Source organism: Pleurodeles waltl, chromosome 7 (assembly GCF_031143425.1).
Source record: "Pleurodeles waltl isolate 20211129_DDA chromosome 7, aPleWal1.hap1.20221129, whole genome shotgun sequence".
Classification (NCBI taxonomy): domain Eukaryota; kingdom Metazoa; phylum Chordata; class Amphibia; order Caudata; family Salamandridae; genus Pleurodeles; species Pleurodeles waltl.
Window position 1 is genome coordinate 692326605 of NC_090446.1, and position 22166 is coordinate 692348770.

A 22166-nucleotide genomic window follows, 5' to 3' on the forward strand; every position below is an offset into this window, starting at 1 on the left:
CCAGTCTGGAGGGCCCACAGCAAAGGCATAAAGAGGTGTGATCTTTCTGCACCTGGCCATCAACATCCACACTGAACAGTGATCACGAAAGAAACAAATGGCTGGCCTTACCTAAAAGACAATTCTCACTCTGAACAGCAGAGAGCAGAGACTTCAGTCCCGCCCTTCACCCCCACTATGTACAAAATGGCAGTGCTCAGGAAGACTAATCAGCAGCCTATCTCAGCAAAAGACCTAATTGAATTTCTAAAGGATTATTCTCTCCTCCTTCAACACCTAAGCATCTACGCCTCTTTCCACCAGCTTCAGAAATGTCAGCAATAGACTTCGCTCTTTGAGAAAGCAACATGAGCTCCATCTTATGCACAGAAACAGGCCAAGGGCTTCCAAAATGGAACCTGCAGGCCTTCATTACTTACAGGCAAACATGTAAAATGCACATGAGATGTTAGTGCTAGGATTTGAGTTAGTGCATAAATGTGGGACTTTACACAAGTGGGCATGTAGGCCTCTCCTCTGGTGACACAGCTAAAAAGATCTTGTTACACCTACTTGTTCACAAAACATGGTACACTGCCACCGCTACTCTACATACTAAAACCGTGGCAGGGACAATAGTCCACTACCAGACCCTTCCAGTTCAGTCCAATGGAAAGGTCTTGGCCCAGGCCGGGATGATTTCCTAGTTGTTCGGCTGGGTGGGTGCTGGTTTTAGTGTTGGGAGAGGCCGGTTTTGTAGCAGGGGTCCAGTACAGACACTTTTCCTGCCTGCAGCTCTTTAGTGTTTTACAAACAAACAATGCAAAACAAATGGCTGTAAAGTGTGCCAGACATACCACACTCGCTGCAAAACCATTTGTTTTTACATTTGGTTGGTTTCTTTCTTTTGCAGGATCATCATTAGCAGGTGTGAGGGGTCCGATGTTGATTGGTTCATCTACATATGTAAAAAGACTCTTTAAAATTCAAACAAGTGCATTTCTTTATAATGTGACCCTAGCAATAGATTTCAGTTTAGTATAATAAATTAAAACATTGCACTGAGTGGCATTTGTTAGAAGTGATTTTAATCAGGAATTGAGAAACATTCATGCCCTTACCACACTGCCCTGACAACAATACTATTAGTGAACCAAGAGACGAGTCGGTAGTCTTTTGCCCCTCATCTTTACTCTAGGGTGTTACCATAGGTAGTATTTTGTTGTTGTGCACCACACATCCTGAACTAATGTATTTCATGGTGCTCTCATATGATGATGATTGAAAAGGAGGCACTGTGAAAAAAGTAATTGCTTACAATCACTAAATGTGGTCAAATGGAAAACTGTACTAATGACAGGTTCCCTGGTTTAACCTTCGTTCTGCAAATCAGCCTGGCAATTTCTTTCTCTTTCCCATTTTACATCCAAGCTTAATGATTTGTGATTATTTCTTTTAGGCACTAGATCAGTACACTTTGTGACATGCATCCATGCTATGCATGTTTCACAAGGATTAGGGTGTTAGTGTTTGGGGAAGGATGATATTTTAATGCACAAGTGAAAGTGAAAACCAGAGCACCCACTCTTTGTGAGTGCATTGAGCTTTTTTGCTCCATGTAGCTACATTTCTTTATTTATTGGTGTCCATTCTTGAATTAATTCCTCTGCCCACTCCTAACCCATCTAACTATTCAGTCATTCATTGAGCCATGCAGCCATGTCGCCAAACTCCATCATCCATTCAATGATTGGTCAAGGTTCCATAATGAAAAATGTTTTGTAAGGCTCTCCATATTTTCAATTTTTTCAAATATTTCCTGTGGGGAGAACTCCTCCAAACTCCTCATGAAGTGGTCAGACTCGAACAGTGTGCTTGCGTGCTCAATGTAGTATGAGGGCAAGCTGACCATATTTGACAAAGTTGCTTCTGGTTCCCTCTCCAGTCCTGTCAAGGCCTCTGGTATGCACTGGCTTAGCATGAGGTGTGGGCTAAAGACTAAATCAAGGATACCAGATACTCATAGCTGGGCCCTCAGTGCAGAGGAACACAAATGTACACCATGCAGGGGACATTTCCATCCCAACTGGCATTGCAGAAATCAAACATGAATATGAATTGTAAGAAACAGAGCAACTTAGAACGACTCAGGTGTGGCACTGGTTGCTTCAAACTAGTGAGATCCGGGTCGGCTGAGACTCTGATCACAATGGAAAAATGTATCTGAGACTTTGACACATCTGGTGGTGCAATAACTATACTCTACAGTGTGCTAGTGGCAGGTGGATGAATACAAGGCCTGGTTACAACTTACTTTGAAGACATGGATCTATGGTAGGAGTTTTGTTTAGAAACATGCCAACTTTACTAGTCATTCAGGTAGAAAATAATTTATAATAAATATAGTGGATACGTGGCATGTGACTCCAGCCGGACCACACATGATCAATCCAAAATGTACAGATACATACTGTAGGAACTGCAGAACATATATACACATATTACACCTATAAAATGGTCTTACTCTAAGGTTGAAAAACTTTTGGGCAGTGTTTTAAATAATGTTGCAGATGTCACGGGAAGCCAGTTAGTAAGGTGCCGTAAAGTGTTGCTGTTGAGGGGTACTTGCAAGACTTGTATCCTTATACTCTAAAAAAGGCAAGCACACATCAAAAAAGTCGCAGCAGCAAAGTCATATTTGTGAGATGGAGTAAAATAGAGGTACCTACAAAAGAGAATAGGTTAGTAAGACCCTGGGCCATAGTAGGGATTAATATATTAGTGCACAGTATACAGAGGAAGGATAGACATTGATGTTCTGGGGCCTCCTGGTCAGCTACTCACCAAAGAATATTGAGACCTGTGTTACCCCAAAAGACAGAGGGTTCTACGCATTACAGAAGGAGTCTTAGCATAGTCCCTGGACGGTTGCTACCAAACTAGGAACAATAAATAGATCAGGAGAGGTTTTCAACAACTTAATGGAGTTGAAAAATGCCAAGGGAATAATGAGGAGAAGGGGTGGGTGGTGTTTATTTTATTGTTAATGTGTGGTTTCAGTTGCATATTTACTTGTATGTGATATGCTGAACTGATGTTTTCAAGCTGTATGTTTTAAAATTTAAGATAGATAAAGGAAATATAAAAAAGTATGCATATGCACTATATTGTGTGGGCTGTATGAGGGAACCACACATGAGGCAACCACGCATGCCTGAACAACGCGGTCAGAACTCCAACCGTGTTGTTTTCACCCATGCCTTTACCACGCATGCCTTTACAACGATTTTTCATTAAAAAGGCATGCCTAGTAAAGGTATGTGTGGAAACGGCATGCGTGGTTGTCGCAGGCCACCCCCCCACCCTAAAAACAGAAGTACCCTGACCTCCCTTAAGAACCCTTAAACCCTTAAAAACTACCCAGTACCCCCCACCCACCCTGAGCCCTAAAACCAACCACCACCCCCAAAAATAAACCAACCCAACCCCTAAAAACACCCCGACCCCCCTCCCCTGCCCCTCAAAACAAAAAATACCCGACCCCCCACCCCACCCCTAAACCTAAACTACCCCGACCCCCACCCACAAAAACTAAAACTACCCCGACCCCCCACCCCGCCACTAAAACTAAAGCGACCCTCCCCCCACCCTGAATAGAAAATTACCTAAACCCCCACCCCTAAAATCCCCACCCCTAAATAGAAAATTACCTCAACCCCCACCCTGCCCCTAAAAACCCAACCCCCAACCCCTAACTAGAAAAGTACCCCAACCCTCCCACCACCACACCTAAAAACAAAATATCCCCGACCCCTCACCCCTTAAAAAAATAAAGTAGCCTAGCCACCCCAACCCCTTCACCCCTGCCCCACCCCTAAAAACTACCCCCAACCCTGCCCAAGCCCCATTTACATGACCGAGTCCTCTCCTGATGGGTCTTCCTTTTTTTCTGCCTTAACGTTGTTCAGCACATGCGTGGTTAAGGCAGAGAAAAAGGGCTGCATTGTTCAGGCAAGCGTTGTTCTGCTTGCGTGAACGCAGGCGTGGTTCCGGACGCGTTGTTCCGGATCTCTCCCTATTGTCTGCCATGCTTAAGAAAATCATTTTGGGAGTGGAAAATAAAATATATTTTAAAAGTGTTTTTTTTTTTTTAAATGACACCTGACAAATAGTATTCCGTGATTACACAGTTTGCTTAAAAATACTTTGCTGTTACTTTTAGACAGGTTCCTACTTCATACCCAAAGTCCGATCAGGGAATTAATTTTGATTGCGAATGTGCCCTTCACAAAAATTGTATGTGCTATTGTGATCCTTCATGTACTCTGCTGGTTGTATGTGCCATTGTGCTCTTTCATCAATGCCACTTTTTTCTAAAGTTGTGCTGCATCCTTCTTCTATGTCAGTGGTAGTATGCAATCCTTGTTACATTTAGCAATGTAAAAATGATGAATCCACTCTCACAAATATTATGGCCTTTACCAAAAAATATGTCTCATTTAGTAATGGGAGCCACTGTAATAAATCGCAGCTGTTTTTTTGGTTTACATTTTGGGACACCTAGTAGCACGTTGTTGTACTGCAGGCTTGTGAGCTCAGCTAGCACTGGCACAACCGAACTATCTGGCCTTACTACTTTATTACATGCAAATAGCATCTATGTATGCCCAAGCTTACACGTGTTAACACTTAATAGCCACACATGTTGGTTTTACCAATGCATCGTCCACGAGCCATTAACAGTGTTTCTTTTTGTCGTGGGCCTTGTACCTCAAAGTCTGGCACCAAATGAGATTACTGACATAAAGCTTGAATGTGAAAGGATGTATCATCTGTTTAAATGGTTTGTTCTAACATGCATACCAACATCTGGTGCGCTGAGATTTACTCTCACTGCACAAATCTAACTACTGCACAGCTTCTACTATTTTATGATTATTGAAAAGTACTCTATGGGGCATTAGTGTGCAGTGAGAATATCTCATTAAGTAACACCTGCGCCTCTTCTGTCCTTTTTTTTAAATACGCGGGGCCTATTTTAATGATGGGTGGTACTGTGTAACAATTAGGAAATCAGTGGTGTTAAATTTCCTCCATAAGTATAATTTATTTCAAAGGACTCATTGCCAAGAATCTTTTCCACCCATGCAATTTCCACTAAGAATCCCCCAATGGAAATTAATTAAACTTAACAGGGAATTAACAATACAACTTATTTGCATGGTATTGTGAAATGACACCCTTTTATAAATAAGACCCACAGTCTGCTTCTACGCAGTGATGTCAGAGGTAAACCATTCTGTAAATGTTGTAAAAAGCGGGCTCTCCAATTTTTTGTAAATTAAGATCCCTATTGTTTGCCAAATTTAGTGCAATTAATGATAGGAAAAGAAAATTTTTAGATCTCTCTTTTCATGTCCTAAGTATATAAGAGGAACACTTTACACCTTTAAAGCCATACGCTAGAACTAAACTTTGGATTCAAAGAAACTTTCTTCATCACTTCATATACCCAAAAGCAAAGGTGGAAAAGGAGGAAACGATCTGGCAAATTACACTCATTATCACATGGCCGAGGGACTATAACACTGATCAAGAATAATAGTCTTTCTTTGAAAAATAAATTGTCTATTGATTTAATGGTTTGTAGTATTTGTCTCAAAAGAATAGTAGGCAATGTTGCAATGTGTCTCTGGAATGTTAATGTCCGCAGTAGATGAATTGATAATGTGCTATAGATACGTTGACACGTAACCCAATATTAATGGACCTTCCTTCGTCCTGGGAGGTGATAGGAGGCTTTGATTTGATCTGTTTTAGTAAGATCTCAGTGCTACACGATTTCCCAAAACCAAAGAAAGGTAAGCATGTGATATTTCCATTTCTCAGTTCTTACAGACAGATTCTTGCGTATCACATTTATCAAATTGAATTCTCATTTCAGTTCATTCTAAATTTTGCTTTTAAAGGTACATCTTAGTGAAATATAAAGTAAATTGTGCTCCACAACATGAGAACATCAATCAGGGTTAGGGTAAAGGAACACCTGCAAGCCTTATGTCCGGTTTATGCTCACTGTGGGAAATTCTTTCTCTTTTACCCAAATTTTATGATGGTAGCCTCAGAGAACAAAACAGGTCCAGTGTCCACCTTTGGTTCACCTTTGGAGCCTTGCCTGACTTTCAGGATACCCTCCCAATATTGTTAACATAAATGAGACTCTTTTTTAGGGTCAGTGATTATCCTGAAATCTGTCCTATCTCGACCACTTATCTACAAATATGGGACATGCCTGGAACCGAGCCCACCTTCTTCCATGAATCGGCCTTGTATTCACTTTCCTTCTATGCTCTCTCTGCAAGCTCACGTCCTCTCCTAACAAACGTCCTCAATAAGTGGTTATTTTTCTCTTTGTTGGATGGGGTGATGCTAGCCATCCAAGTAAATGGTTTTCATGTCCTTACAGTTCAATTCAGTCTGCAACTTTGTATATTTTACACCAATGAATGGGGCTACAGCTAGTTGCCAACCATTTTCAGTATTTAGTGACAGTGAGGCACTCACACACACCCACAGAGACAGATTACCACTCTTTGTTGCATTAAAATGAAACACTGTAATTTTCAATTTCAAGGTTTCAAGGGTGTGAGGCTGGAACCATCAACTAGATTATTTCCAAAGCTGATTTGTAACAAAAAATGGAATCTCTCACTGTAGTTTTTCAATGTGTTGCCATAAGCCACTCAGGAAATCCATGGACTCTGGTTGGCATGCAAGATATGCTCATCCAACCACGACCCAGCACTCAGAAGAAGAAAAAAGACAAGTGATGAAACTGGCACATTTTGCAATGTGAGACACATTTTTAACATGTTCTTCCTTGCTAGGAGGGTTCATATCCTAAGGTACCCGGATGATGGAATGCTGCAACAGGTTACCTCAAGTATTCTGCTCACACTCTTCGAGAGCCATACCGGTTTCAGGAGCATAATGCAGGTCCCTGCAGCCCATGTGGAACTGAGTTGTGGCTGGCATGAATGGAGGCCCCCAGCTCTTCAGGAGGCCCCCATTCAACCCATAGCTAATGCATATCTGTGAGATATGGGAGACTCAGGGCTCCCCTTCACATTCTGCAGGGGGACCACATGATCTTGAGTTACTGCACTGGCTGGTTTATTATAACCATGAAAGACAGATTCAAGAGAGTCTTAATGTTATTCTTCACAGGGTTCTGCACCTAAATATTTGCAACCACTGTAGTTCATCAGTGGGCAGAAGACCTTCGATCCTCCATAAGCCTGTCTGGAGAAAGCTATGAAAACGTGTTATTCCCAAACTATTGAATGATGGGTGTGGTGAGGGACATGGTCTCCATTCTCACTCAGGTCCCTATTGAGCTGTTCCATTCTCATTGCACGACCAGGGTTTTCAACCTGTTTTCTCTTAAACATGTTTGTATATTTTAATGGTTATATCCGCTTGCCCCAATGTTGCAATCTGTACTTTAAAATTAATATTCTAAATTAAATAAACTTAAAGTAAATTGCATGAATGACTCATGAAGGGTTGAGGCCTGGAAGCTTGGTGCGAGATGCTGGATGGAAAATCAAATATGGCAATGAGTCATCACTGTTTAGCTTTGCTGGTGTCCGAAAGAGAGGAGATGGTGTGCTATTTGTCGAGGAAACCTGTTGCGCTGAAGGAAGGTTACATAATGGTGCTTTGGATAAAGGTAATCAAGGAGTGGACGTTTGATGGCGAGCAGCTCTGGTAATGGGAAAATTTGTTTTCTATGCTTCATGTCATGGCTTGGATTCCAGAGGCCTTACATGTGCTAGCCTTTCAGCAAACAGTAAAAGTAATTTTAGAAAGTAACTTTAATGGGTAATGGAGGTAACATGCCCTCTTGAGGAAACACAACATCTGACATCAGATGCATGCATTATGTGGGGGCAAACGATTAGCTCTGAGCCCTACTGGCATGATCCTTCACCAACGGGTTCATGGACGTCTTCGACACTGTAGCCGCTGGTAAATTTTTGCAATGGCTCGAACTAGCTGCAGAGGGGGAAGGTTGGTGTCTAGATCAACTTATTGTATAACCTTTGACCAGGCTTGCCTTTAAGTGCAGATAATAACCATATGTTATGATTTCTCCATAACTGTGCACACTTCTTTTGTGTAATTATTCAAGAATTTATAGAGCTTATTTGTTAGCAGCCCTTATGAGGCAATGTTGTCTAAGAAAGAGGAGCAAGGACAGCTGAACTTAGTAATGTAATGTACCTAGCCCTAGAGCTATTTTTGGCACGTGTTTGCCTTCACCACCAAAATGTAATATAAGGCATAAATGCTCCCATCATTGCCTATTCTGTTGCACACAGTTGCAAGATATCTCAAGTGGGCTGGCGATTTGTCCATTTGTTACCCAGAGAGGCTGTTCACACCACCATTCAGGCTCCTTAGATTTTAGGGGCATACCACAGCCTTGTTTGCAGTCTAGTGCCACAGTGTGAATCCACAACAGTGCTATAATCCACCGAAATCTTTATATCATACTAGTGTACTGAAAACATTCCAAGTACTCTTTTGAATTTATTATGAACAAATAGTTAAATTCCCACTTGATGTACTGTTTAGTGAATATTGCCACGTCTCGCCATTTGGATGAATGCCTGGCTCTGGACTATAGGAAAAAGGGCAATTCATGGTATCGCAACACTAAGTTTTGTTAAGACTTTCTAGATGTTATGAAGTTGGTTAGTGGTATGCTTAACTGTTCTTGCTGTAACCCTCCCATGCTTTGAACTCAGTTAGATTGGAGGTTCTTCTTAAGCATATTTTCCAATTGAGATTTCCAACACATCCCAGGAGAATTTTGTTTGTGCAATGTTATCTGCAACCTCGACATACCACCGACAATTCAGAGTGAGGAAAAAGCTGCATTAGGTCTTGCCTTTCCAGGAGACGGTGTGTTTCAGAGATTTCCTTTCTGCTGACTAGAGATCCCCCTGGAGCTCACAAGGGTCACCACAGTCTTTGATCCTGTTGAACTGCTTCTTGTGGAGCCACCAAGACATATTCCCTATTTCCCTCCTCTGTTTGTGAGATGTGGCTCTCGCGCGTTGCCTCGTTTGTTGGTTTACTCTCTTACCGGAGAGGGGTTGGAAACGTGTGCTTAGAGATCAGCTTCTTCACATACTTCACCGGAGAATCGTTATGATGTAATAGCACATTGGGATCAGTGGGATTTTTGTTATGATGTCAGAGAATGAATTAGGACTAGGTTACCCTCCAAGTTTGGTAGTTGGACTGCAGCCAGGCCAAAAGAATTTGAGTAGTGGAAAAAAACATCACCCATTTTGCTTTTAGTCTTGCATCAGTGCTGGACAAGAGGTTAGCTGGTCGTTGAGGATTACACGGAGGAGGATGGTTTTATTATGAGTATAAATTACGTATTTAACTCCATTTTCAGAACCATTCGTTACAACATGTCAAAGATGCAGATGTACAGCTGTGAACCCATTTAAATATGCCCATTTATGGTCTGGGTGTCAGAATATCGTTACACTATGGTGACCTAAATATTGTATTAAAAATAATGTTCTATTAAGTGTAGATGTTGTCTTCTATTGCAAACTCCAATGGTGTGTTTGTTTTTGTAAAGTATATTTAGAACACAAACGTTTTGCCAGTTAATATTTAGGCCACTATATGGTTGTGCTTTGACATTAGGAGATATTTTCCAAAACCAACTCCTATGCTCAGACTCCAGCTACAAAACTGCATGTCACTGGGGTGTGATCCACAGTTATTTGCAGAGTGGACTAAACCAGGGGAGTAATATATGCCCCAGCAGCCCCCGGAGGAGTGGGGGGCTGCACCTTAGAGGTCAGAGGGGTGCATCACAAATACAGCCCATCTGCCGAGAATGTATATAATTAAAACAATGCAACTATAAAAAAAAAAGCTGTATAGACTGAGATCGGCCAGCGGCCTGCCATTAGTGGCAGAGGTGAATCAAAAAATATTTTAAGAAGAGTGCCTCTCATTTGAAAGCGAGGGCCTCTTGGAGGGTTAAAAAAAAGTCTCACTCTTTTCCTGCTGCACTTCCAATTTGCGCCACAGGGCCTCGGAGACCAGCCCCGGAGAGGAATCTGGAAGGCAGTTGCAGTGCCATCTTTAAGACAGGTCAAACCACAGGGGAAACAAAAGGAGCTGCAGAGATCTTTGTTTGCCCAGAATTTTTCAAGGCACAATAATAACAGCAAGATAACTCTGGTGAATAATGTACTTGCTGGAGAGAGCTGTTTTTGTCAAGTCATGGTTTTGACCCATAAAGTAGAACAGAGGTTTATTGAGCCTTCTGCAAATGTGTAACAAGCAGATCACAGATTTCTATTTTATGGTGATAGCTCAGAGGGCTACTGCTTTTGTCACGGAGAATGTTTTGCCTCTTGCAGTTTGTAAGCTACAATCATGGTAGTGTATCACAGTGAGCTAGGAACCATTATCAAACAGATGCATGCAAACTGCAAACCATAAGTTTAGAACCTTATTTGTTTCTCAAATCTATGTTATTCTAAGTTTGCTAAAAAGAGTTCATTTCAGTAGTTAAAAAAGTCTTACTGAGAAAGCCAACCACAAATACTGTTACATTTTATATTCTAAGTTTGTGTTTCTCCAAAATAAGCACTCTTAACATATAATGCCTATCAGTATGGGTAACATGATTTCAGTTCCTTGCAGCTCACATTGTCCTGTGTAACATTTCCTAACTTTGATTTACACATGTGTACAATTCATTGTCTGTTTGTGTGACATAATGCATGCTTTGACACAATTCATTGGGGCTATGCAGAGATAAGGTGCACCGATGGCTGGAGGTAGCAAGGGAATCCATGGAGAAGGAGGACAGGGGTAGTGGGGCAGAGTGCCAACAAAGACTGCATTTGGGGCGCTCCTAATGCGAAACCCAGTCCTGGGTGTTTGTGTGTGATCTGCCTCGAACTCAGACAGCGAGACACAGTGCCAATGACCCATCTACATTGCATTTTCAATGATACCGAGTCCCCTGCCTTACCTCTTTACTCAGATCACTATGAACTCTTCAAACTAAGGGCCCCACTTACAAAGTCTTGCCGCTGGGCAGTATCGCAAGCCTTTTTGCTGCATTGCCCTGCGTTAAAGAAAAGGGCTGGAATGTGCCGTAGCTACAAGATGCAGCGCATTCCTGTCCTTGTCCCCTGTCCTAGTGCACAAATCACTGCCATGCGTCATTGCAGGCACCCATGCACCATTGTGCAAGGATGTCTGCAATGCAGGGATGATTGTTTTGTGCACGAAGGAACACCATCCTGCACAAAAGCAATCACAAGAGGCATTTTCCTCCTTCTATTTCTGTAGCACACATAGAAAGTGGAAAAAACGGGAAGAAATACTATTTTTTCTTCCCATTACGCCACCCTTATGCCACCCCTGAGGTGGCGTAGGAAACTGACGCATTCCCAGGTTTTTGAAACCTTGTGAATCTGTGAATGCGTTAAATTCCATGGTTGTTGCATGAGAACACCCACAGCAACATGCATGGAATGCCCCTTTTAATCAGAGTAATGCATGCAAGGGTTGCCTTATAGATGTGGCCCTGCAGCCTGCGCCACGGGTGCATAGAAAAAAGTGGTGCACTGGCGGCACAGGCTGCTTGTAAATGAGGCCCTAAGGTTTTTTATTCTTCAAGTAAAAAATAATAATCAGATACCAAAAAACACATAGTCAATCAGAACCACTTGCAAAAGAAAAAGAAATGAGCTTTAAAAAGCATATCTGATCCTGCGAGTATCTCCATAGCTTTTATAGTATAACTCGGAAAGCTACAAGATAAAAAAAATGCTTCTTAAATGCATAACCTGAATGCACCTGATGGCACACTGAGGTTGTATATTTCATCACGTTTTACGATTGGTGACTGGCAAATTTGTCATAGAGGTGTGTACGTTTTCACTCACAATCTCCTGCCATCATATGAGAAACCTCCAGTTGTGTTCTAGCTTTTTATCCAAGATCACTGTGCACTCTGGAACTTGGAGTTTTGTGTTTAGCTTTTGAACATGGGATTAGAAATCCGTGTTTGCTCCATGCCTTTGGACAAAACACCAGGAACGACTGAAGGGTCACATGTGACATGTTGCCAGTTGGCACCTCTGCACACCTATCCCTTCATACATCATCACGTGTTTTGTCACATAGGCTTGCTCTGCTGCTGTGGTACTCTACCTGTTTGGGTGAGAGGTGCATGTACAGCTGCTGCCGCTACAGTACCTCTCTAATGAAGGTGGTTGTCTTTGTTTCCATGGTGTATTGCTCTTGTGAGGGATGCTTGCAGTACTCATGTTTCCGGTGCCCTATTTGATTCATGAGGGAAACCTCCACAGCTGCTTCTCATATTTGTCATGCTTAGTGCAAGAGAAGCTTGCACACCTGCTCCCTGCTGAACCTGTTATACTCAGGAAGCTTGCACTAATGCTCACAGTAATGCAATGATGTGAGAGTGCTTTGATTGCTGATATCTATCCTATACCTTTTCTGCCCGAGGAAGCTTTGCACTGCTATTGTTCGTGGTATGCCTGTTGTTTGTCTGGAGAAAGCTTGTACAGATGTTGCCTCTGCTATGCCTGTTTTGCATCAGGGAAGCTTGCAGTGCAGTTCGGTGTTCTATTTCTCCTTTGTGTGAATAAATCGCACACTGGTGCTTTTTGTGAATAGCCTGCATAAGGATATTTTACTGTCCTATCTGCATAGTACCTGCTGTGGGTGTGTGAATGAAAGTTGCACTGCTGCTACCTATGAACAGCTTCTTATGAATGTGATAAACTTGAACTTCTATTTTTGGTGCTGTAACTGTTGTATGAGTGTGGATGTTGCTCAATTGCTGCTTTGGCTATTGCATTTCATTGCAATCTATGTCATGCACTTATGCAGAGAGTCATAAATAACCCAGTGAGGATAAGTATGTGTAGGAGCTAGGACTCAAGCATGGTGACATAGAAATGCTAGGAAAATAAGAGTTATGCAGAAAATAAGTGTTAAAAAAAGGAAAAAGAATGAAATGAATAATGAAAGAAAAGGAAAAATGAAGTGAAGGCAAAGGAAGAGACAGTAAAAAAAAGAAAAGGAAGTGTGAGGGGTAGAAGAAAGAAAAAGAATGGAAAACACATCTATGGAAGAGAATGAAAGTAATGGGGATAACACATGGGAAAGAAAGCATGTGATAGACAAAGGAAACGCATAAGAGATATAAGAGAAGGGGTATTAACAAAAGAAATACAAGATGAGAAAGACATAATACTGTAAAGGGAAAAGAAAGGGTCAGAAAAATAGAAATATAGAAAGGAAATTAATACAAAAGAACAAAGGATCACGTAAGAGGAGGGAGGGGAGAATGAGTGATAGGGTGGCAGTAAGACCAGAATAACAGAGGTGAGCAGGAAGAGTTAGAGATATAGTTTAGAGACTGAGAGTTTCAGAGTTGGAAGAGACAGTGTGAACTAATGAGAGACTGAGGTGCAAAGAAACCCAGGAGAAATAGAGGAGAGGGGGATATTGTCAGAACAAGTAGAGGAAGTGTAAGGGATCAAGACAACAGCATGAGGATGAGGGACATAAGCTTGTGTTTGAAGAGGTAACTCAAAGAAATAAATTAAACAGGAGGGCAGAAGTGAGGTTAAGAGAAATGGGGAGAGAAGAGAACAGGAAGAGGGAGTGAAGAAACTGGAAACAATATAAATAAGACTGAAAAATGTAAATGACAATAGTGCTAGTGGGAGAGAGGCCTAGATATGTTGGAGAAGGGTAGCCCGACTGGACGAATAAGAGACTGGGTGAACTGTTCAAAGTAGGAAAGGAGTTGAAAGAATGAGAACAATGAGAGCTAAGATGAGGGGCTGACTGAAAAAGATTGATCAAGAAATGTGAGAGGTAAAAAGTACCTGTAACATGGTCCACTGGTGCATTGCAAATTGAATTTTCAGTAGCACAAAGGCACCACTTTTGCTCAGGACTGTCTTTGATTTGCTTATAGTACTATGGCTGTGCCCTGAGATCCCTTTTTCTAAAAGCTTTTATTGACATTTCAACATTGTACAGTATCGGGTTATAGGGTGACTGAATAAAGGGCCCCATATCAGTTCATGTCAAGGACCCCCCAAGGTTTCGTTATGCCACTGGACTAAGCCAGATTTTGGAATGTGTGCTACAGAGCACAGCTGGAATAGGAAGATTACACAGTGTGCTGTGATGCACTGTTGCTCTGCCATTGATGTGGTGTTCTCTCAAGATGGCAAAAGGTAGCACAACCACTGCCCTGGCCACCCAAATATCAGTTGCTCAGCCTTCCAAAAGGAGACATTCTTGGGCCCAGATGAGCAGCTCCTGCAATCCCCTGCTCTAGCATGTACTGGCTGCAGGCTCAGCTTTGGTACTCATCATAAAAACTCAGTTGAATGTGGCCCCTTTTCGAGATATCTTGCATTGCTTTGAAAATGTATTTGAACTGTTCAGTTCTCCCAGGCATTCCTTCGGTTATGCAGTAGAAGCACAGTGACACTTAGGTAAGCACATAGCTGTGCCTGATCCCAAACCAGAATCAATTGCTAGCTGCATACATGTGTGGCAACTCCATACAGTTGTGTGGAAGTTGGTTAGTGTTGGCAGCACTAGATGGGGTGCATGGATTACGTTCAGAGAGTGAGAGACAAGAGGTCAGTAAGACGAGAGGCTTATCTTTAACATTTGAATGGCATGTAAAAAATAAGATGCTAAAGAGAGACTGAGAATATTTTTGAGGTTGGAGAAACAAAGATTTTGGAACCACTGTCTAAGTCTCAAACTCCCCATCAGCCTCTGCACCTCATCACAGCCCCCAGCTGTTTTAGCCATCAGTTATAGAGGTGGCTACGTTGTGGTTAGAAAATGATGGAATATTGACATGCTGGTGCCCAGGTTGTGGGTCTGCAACACCACAAAGAGGAACACTGAACTGCTAGACAACACCAGTGTAGCCTGCAGTGGCTAGACCTGGGCAATGGCTGGGTGGTGGGTATTGTGAAGATAATCCGTAGGGTCGGCAACCACGATAATCAACTGGAATATTTTTGATGGGGAGCACAATACCTTCTGGCAAAAGAGTATCCCCATGTTCCCTTAACAGTACTATTCAAGGTGTACTCAATTCAAGTACTTGAATGGAGAACTGAGCTATTCCAGTGCTTGAGAGTGAGAGAATGCATGTCCCTCTTCCCAAGGGTCAGGACAATCCCCCAGCCCTCAGATTTTGGCAAGTTTGAGGGTTTGGGGGGTAATCCGATGGACAGCTCAAGGCCTGAAGATGAAGAAATGGGGGCTATCATCAATTTAGAGCTGGCAGGTGCATTGCCACCCGAATTCCACACTGACTGCCCACCTTCCCATATTTGAATTGTGTGAGTACAAGCAATACTTTTCAACATGGAGATTTCAACACCTGCTTCTACACCTGCTTGTTAGAGGCTTCCCGAGACACAAGGTGACCACCTACCTCCGCCAGTCTCTAGATATGGAATCTAGGCCTAACAGAGTGATGATAGGTGACCAATACCCTTGACTACAAAAGATAAATTAAAATAATGTTACTCCAAAGGAACCAAGCATCACATGTAGGTACCTGGTGGTTAAATCACTCTTCTCCCTGATAGAGTATCGGCTCACAAATCAACCAAAACCATTTGGAAATGCCAACATGACAGTCTGCAGGTATGCACTGGAGGGTGATTCTCCATCTGTGGGAAACATATTTGATAGGAAACCTTCTTGCAGGTTTTTTTAATCAACTTTGTCCCAACATGATTTTCACAACATGTTGGATGTAAATGCCCTGAAGGGCTTTTCCCCACAGAGATTGCATTATATAGTCTATCATTTTGCTGGTGATGGACAAGAAGGGATGTACAAGCTGAGTCAACAGCAAACACCAGTTGATCCCCTGCCGAGGGAGCCACCAGAACACAAGATTACCCTACAGAGCATAACATTTTACTGGATTGCTTGAGAGAAATTCCTGGCTTATTCCTGGAATTGAGGAGTAAATTAGATACTACAAGAGTAAGTCACAGCAAAATCTTAATGAATTGGAGCTGTTGGCAATAAGGATGTTGTTGGTCTTGATAGGAGTAAATTTAAGGTAGATGCTGTAAAACCCGGGGCACTCTGTGGGCACCGGTCCTCACTGGGATCTAGATGGTTTCAACAAAGAGAGGTGATGCCAGTTGGAGGACAATGGAGAGCTCTCCAATAAGATTGACTGGTATGGAGAAGTATGAATTATTTTTGCAGATATCAAACATATGAAGGGATATTGTGCGAGGTGCAATCAGGCTGTTACTGGATCGGTACTGATTTGTATTTTCTTAAAAGCAATATAAAACACTGTTGTTACACATTTGACAATGGAATAAACCTTCCAGACTACTTTCTACATTAACTGTAAAATAATAACTTAAGTTTCGGGTTGCACTGAAATATATGGTGTGTTTCTATAAACCAGCAAGATAAATTTGTAGATAATCACTAGAACACTCCTGAATAAGGCCATCTTAATAAAAGATCAGTGATTTATATAGCGTCTTTATTACACCCACATTCTCTACAACTGAGCAGCTCAGAAGTAATAGATTTTCTTTTTTGATAAATGGCTCTTTCCTGTGGCCGCAGCCAAAGTGCGCTGGTATCCACTTATCTTTAGGAAAAAAAGGCATTGAACTTCCAAGCATTGACTCGGATTATTACAGAACAATGTTCACATAAATTCTCTAGAAATGTATAGGTTCTGACAGGGCACTCACAAAATATTCCAGTCCTTCCAAAATGGTTGAAGTTAGACCACCTCAAGGGAAGTTTGAGAAAAAAAGAGGTAAATGATGCATTTTCAGCAGAATTTCATTAAAAATATTTGTCTAGAAATCCTTAGGTGAAAATGCAAGTTACCATTGTTCTTAGCATTCGTCTACACTTCTAAGTTTTATTTCTTTTATTTTTCCATCCTACATCTTCATAGGAGATTGTCAATTATATTTAATAATTGACAAACTCTTGGGAAAGAACACTGTGGAACGATGAAAAATACCCACATCCTGTTGTCTCCGGAAGTACAGAGAACAGCTAAACAGATTTTACAAGCTTAACATCCGTGCAATTGCTCACATTATGGAGGTTTTACAGGTTCGAACAGCAGACAGGTTACATCAGACTTATTCGCTTGGTCTGCAGACAGAAGTAAAGATTATCGCTCAAACTCTAGCTGTAAATACATGTTTGGAAAAGCTACCATTTTGTTCTCGTACATCATCTTGTCAGTCTAATTAAATATGCACATTTCGCTGCCAAATATAAGGCCTGATTACGACCTTGGTGGATGGGATGTTCCTTCACAAACGTGACAGATATCCCACCCATCATATTACAAGTTCCATTATATCCTATGGAACTTGTAAAATGGCAGATGGGATATCCGTCACGTTTGTGACTGAGTATCCCATCTGCCAAGGTCGTAATCAGGCCCAAAGTCTTTTCATTTTGGGACTATAAACTCAGTTCTGCCTCAAATTTATCTTTTTCAGGAAAACACAGATCCTGTCCAGGAACACAAACGTAATTTTCGTAAGTATATTTTTGATGCCCAAACATCAATTTGTCTTACTCAATAGGTACCCAGATGTACTAATCTATACGTTGGTAAATTCTGCTTTGCACGGAAATATGGTCCAGTTTATGTCATCAATATGCCAGACTTTATCGTCATTATGCTAGGGCCAACCTCCTAGTACAAAGGTTAAACATTAATATGCCAATGGTGCCCCCAATATTCCCGGAATTACCACTATTATGTCAAAGCATTGCTATACTGAGAGTGGGCATCATGATGCCTTGAAGGCTCACAATATAATTGGAAGTGTCAGCACTATGCTACGAGCAGCATTACACCAGGGCTGACACCATCATATACACGATAGATGACCACAAAATATCAGTAATGACTGCTCTGATTCAATGAATGCAATGAAACACATTTTACAGAGGAGATTCTGCTCTGTGCAATGAGAATTCGGTTTCAAGAAAGGTCCAGGAAAAACAAACTTCTATAGAATGTATACTGTTTTGCTAACAGTGACCTTATTTGGTAGCTGCATGTAATTTCTTCATTGGTGGTGGTAAGACTGTACCCCAGTCATTTAGACAGACACAGAGACTTCCTGTATTAAGGCCCTGGTTGCGAATGGTCCATAAATTCCCATGGGCAGAGAGAATATAATCTGGGCAGTACCAGTGATTCCTGAATGATATTCTCAAAACTTCATAATCCTGTTTATTTTCCATTCCCAGAAATACGAGGAGCCATTGGGCAGGAAAATTGTAGGGATTTTAAGGTACCTCTCGTAACGAGGACCTGTGTGGTGATGTTTTACATGATACATGGGAATATGTAAGGCAAAAGAAGAAAATATGAAAATGTCCCAAATGCAAAAACAATTAATTAATATAATCTGTTTTGAAGGGAAAGTGTGAAATTGCACATACATATAATGGTTAGACAGAGTACACCGTGTGAGAGTGAAAACACATTACAGAATACATTGAGGTTCAGTTTTATAGCCTGAAAGTTGCCCCCAGAAGCCATGAGATAAGGTACCTAAATGCTGTAAAATAATCAATATAGAAAGCCAATGGCTATTGATATTCGTTAGAGGCAGCTAGAGGCTATAGATGTATGTAATTATCGTAATAGGATGTGACCTGTATTCAAAGCAGTGAAATAGCCACATAACAGCCTGCAGGTATGCACTGGCAGGAGATTCTCCATCTGTGGGAAACATTTCTGATAGGTAACCCTCTTGCTATTTGTTTACTCAACTGTGACCCTCGTTATAACTTTGCCAGTAAAAAACGCTTACCGCCGCGGGGCGTCAGCCCCCCAAAAGACCATCGACGAGGCTACCAGCCGTCCACCATATTTTTACCACAGCTGGATTTCCGCCACAAGAATGTGGCTGTGGCCATACTGGCGGATGGCGGTAATGTCGCGCTGCTACCACCAGCAGCGCCATGCCAGTAGACCGCCGCCAGCCGTATTATGAGAATAATACGGCCTGGCGGTGTTCTGCTGGCAGGTGCTGTGGCGGTAGCAGCGCCCTGTCCCATCTCCAGCCAGAGGACCCCCTGGATCCAGGTACGTTGGGTCTGTGACAGGGGGGGCGGGGTGGGGGTGTTGTGTGTGTGTGGGGGGTGTGAATATATATGTGTGTGTGAATTCAGGTGTGTGTTGAGTGTTGAATGCATGTCTGCATGTCTGCATGTACGAATGTCTGAGTGTGTGTATGTTGTGAAATGTGAATGCTTGCCTGCGTGTATGCTTGGAAGTGTGTGCGGATTTGTATGTGATTGGGTGAATGCATTCATGTATGTATGTGTGAACGAGTGTGTGTATGCGTGTGTGTGTGTGTAGGGGGCGTGGATATAGGAGGGACGGGGGATAACTGCAAAGGTGGGGGGTCGGGAGGTAACTGGAGAGGTGGGGGGAATTCATTCCCTGTCACTGATATGGCCTACTGCCATGGTTTTTGTGGCATTATGAATGCCACGAAAACCATGGCAGTAGGCGGGCCATAATCCTGCAGGCGGAACAATGGCGGCCGCCAGACTGGAGATGGATATCTCCAGCCCGGCTGCTGTTACTGCTGTGGTGGTCGGAGTGGTACATTGGCGGGTTGGCTTCAGCCAACCAGCCAATGTCATTATGTGGCGTTAAGTACCGCCAGCCTGTTGGCAGTACTTACCGCCACAATATCGCCCACCGCCGGGGTCGTAATGACCCCCTGTGTCCCTACACGATTTTCACAACCTGTTGGATGCTGGATGTAAATGCCCAGAAGGGCTTTTACTCATAGAGATTGCTGCTGGTGATGGATCAGAAGGGATTCACCAGCAAGACAACTCTTGCCCACCGCCGACGGTCACATCAAGGTCTCAACACAAGATTACCTACAAAGCATGGCATTTTACTCCATGGGTGTTGAAGGGGGATCATTTCTCAAGAGATAAGGCCTAAAGATATGAGAAAATAGTAGATGCATGCCTAACAAATAGGTTTTGCTAGTGATACAGTGCTAGCCTAACTGGCTGGTATGGATGAGTTAGCAATATTTTTGCAGACATCAGAATTATGAAGGGACATTGTGCAAGGTTAATCTGATAGTAATTGGATCCATAAATGTACTGATTTGTTTTTTCTTCAAAGCAACATAAAACACTGTTGTTGCACAGTACTTTTCTCAACCTCCTAAGTATCAGCCTACTTCCCAAATTAAATATAACACAATAACTTGGGCCTTGGATCACTACTGAAATATATGGGATACATCTTTCTATAAATAAATTAGCAAAATAAACTTGTTGATAATCCCTAAAACACTCATGAATTAGGGCATTTTAATAAAAGATCAGTGAGTTACATATTGTCTTTATTACATACACATGTTTTTCAACTGAAAAGTCTGACGTAATATATTTTGTTTTTTGATAAATGTCTCTTTCCGGTGGCCGCAACCAAAGCACGCTGGCATTCTCTTATCTTTAGACAAAAATGCATTGCCAAGCATTGGCTCATTTTTATTTCATTTCCATTCCATCGCAGATTCATTTGATGTAGGCATTACAGGAGTCTTCGAGCACTAAAATGTATACGTGTTTCTTTCAGTGAGTAGGACGACTGAAGTTTTTCCTTGTGTACCTCCTACCACACACAATTCCACCAATAATTTTCATAAAGCATCTAGTGCTACTTTGCTGTCTTTCTCGTTGTAACACCCTTGTTACTCATTTAAAAAAAATAAAGATTTAAAGTAACTATTATACTGAGTAGGGGCCAAAATGGTAGTCAACTTTTCCGTGAGGAGCTTCCCAATCTGGACATTCAACTCTTCTTCCACCGAGGCCCCAATAGGCCTCCTCTGTGCCCATCTAATTTCCTCCAGGGTCATTTCGCTTTTTTTTTTAAATATATTTTATTAAGAGGAAGATTAATACAGTACAAATATTCAAGAATAACAGTTCAATAATAAATAAAGTAATGTTGATAAAACTGTTCATGGCAACTCCAATATAACATGTACAAATAAAATGTACTCATTAATGTATGAACTGCATATTAAACAATTAAAATTAAAATTATAACAATGTAAAAAATAGAAAGGAATTTTAAGGAAAGGAGAAATGAATGAGAAAGAAGGAAAAGAAACAACGAAAGAAAGATAAGAAAAAGCTATATTTGATAAGTTACAACATGTATAGAATATTAGTTATATGAAGATAAGTATACCAAAACGTCAAGGTTATAAAAGAATAACATAGCAAAGTATGAAACTATAAAAACACAAAGTTAAAAAGCTTTTTGTATAGAAAAAGGAATATTAGATAATACATTTAATAAAATACAACTGTAGAGTAACAAATCTACTAAGACAAAAAAAATCCTAATGAAGAATCTTAGCAGTATGACGTTAATGGTTCCCATCATTTTTCCCTCTTGTTTGCTAGTAAGGTTGAAGGTAAATTGTAGGGATCTAGACGGTGAGTATGGCACACCAAGTTCCACCACTGCAAATAGGAAGCATTCTCAGTAGACTTCCAGTTGGAAGTAATCACCTGATAAGCGATGGCAACAAGCAGATCTATTAATTTATGACATCTTTTATTACAGAGACAGAGATTACTCAGAATTCCTAAGAAAAGTGCATTGATGGAAAAGGGAACCTGGGAACGAGTGCTTTTATCAATGGTAGACCAAACATGTTCCCATAATTGGGTAACCATGGAGCATGAAAAAATATATCAATATAGGTTCCGGAACTAAAGTTACAACGCCAATAAGTGTCACTTTTCAGAATTTTAGTTTAAAAAGGTGAGCTGGTGCATAAAACATTCTATTGTAAAAATAATAAAAGATCTGAGTGAGATTTGTTGTGCCTGCAGTGGAGTGTAATTTATCCCATATTCGTTGCCATATTGAGATAGACCAGTCAGGAAGTAGGTCTTGTTCCCATAGCTTTTCTATTTTAAATTAAGGCCTATCTATTGAAGGGGTTATGAGGTTTTTCTGTATG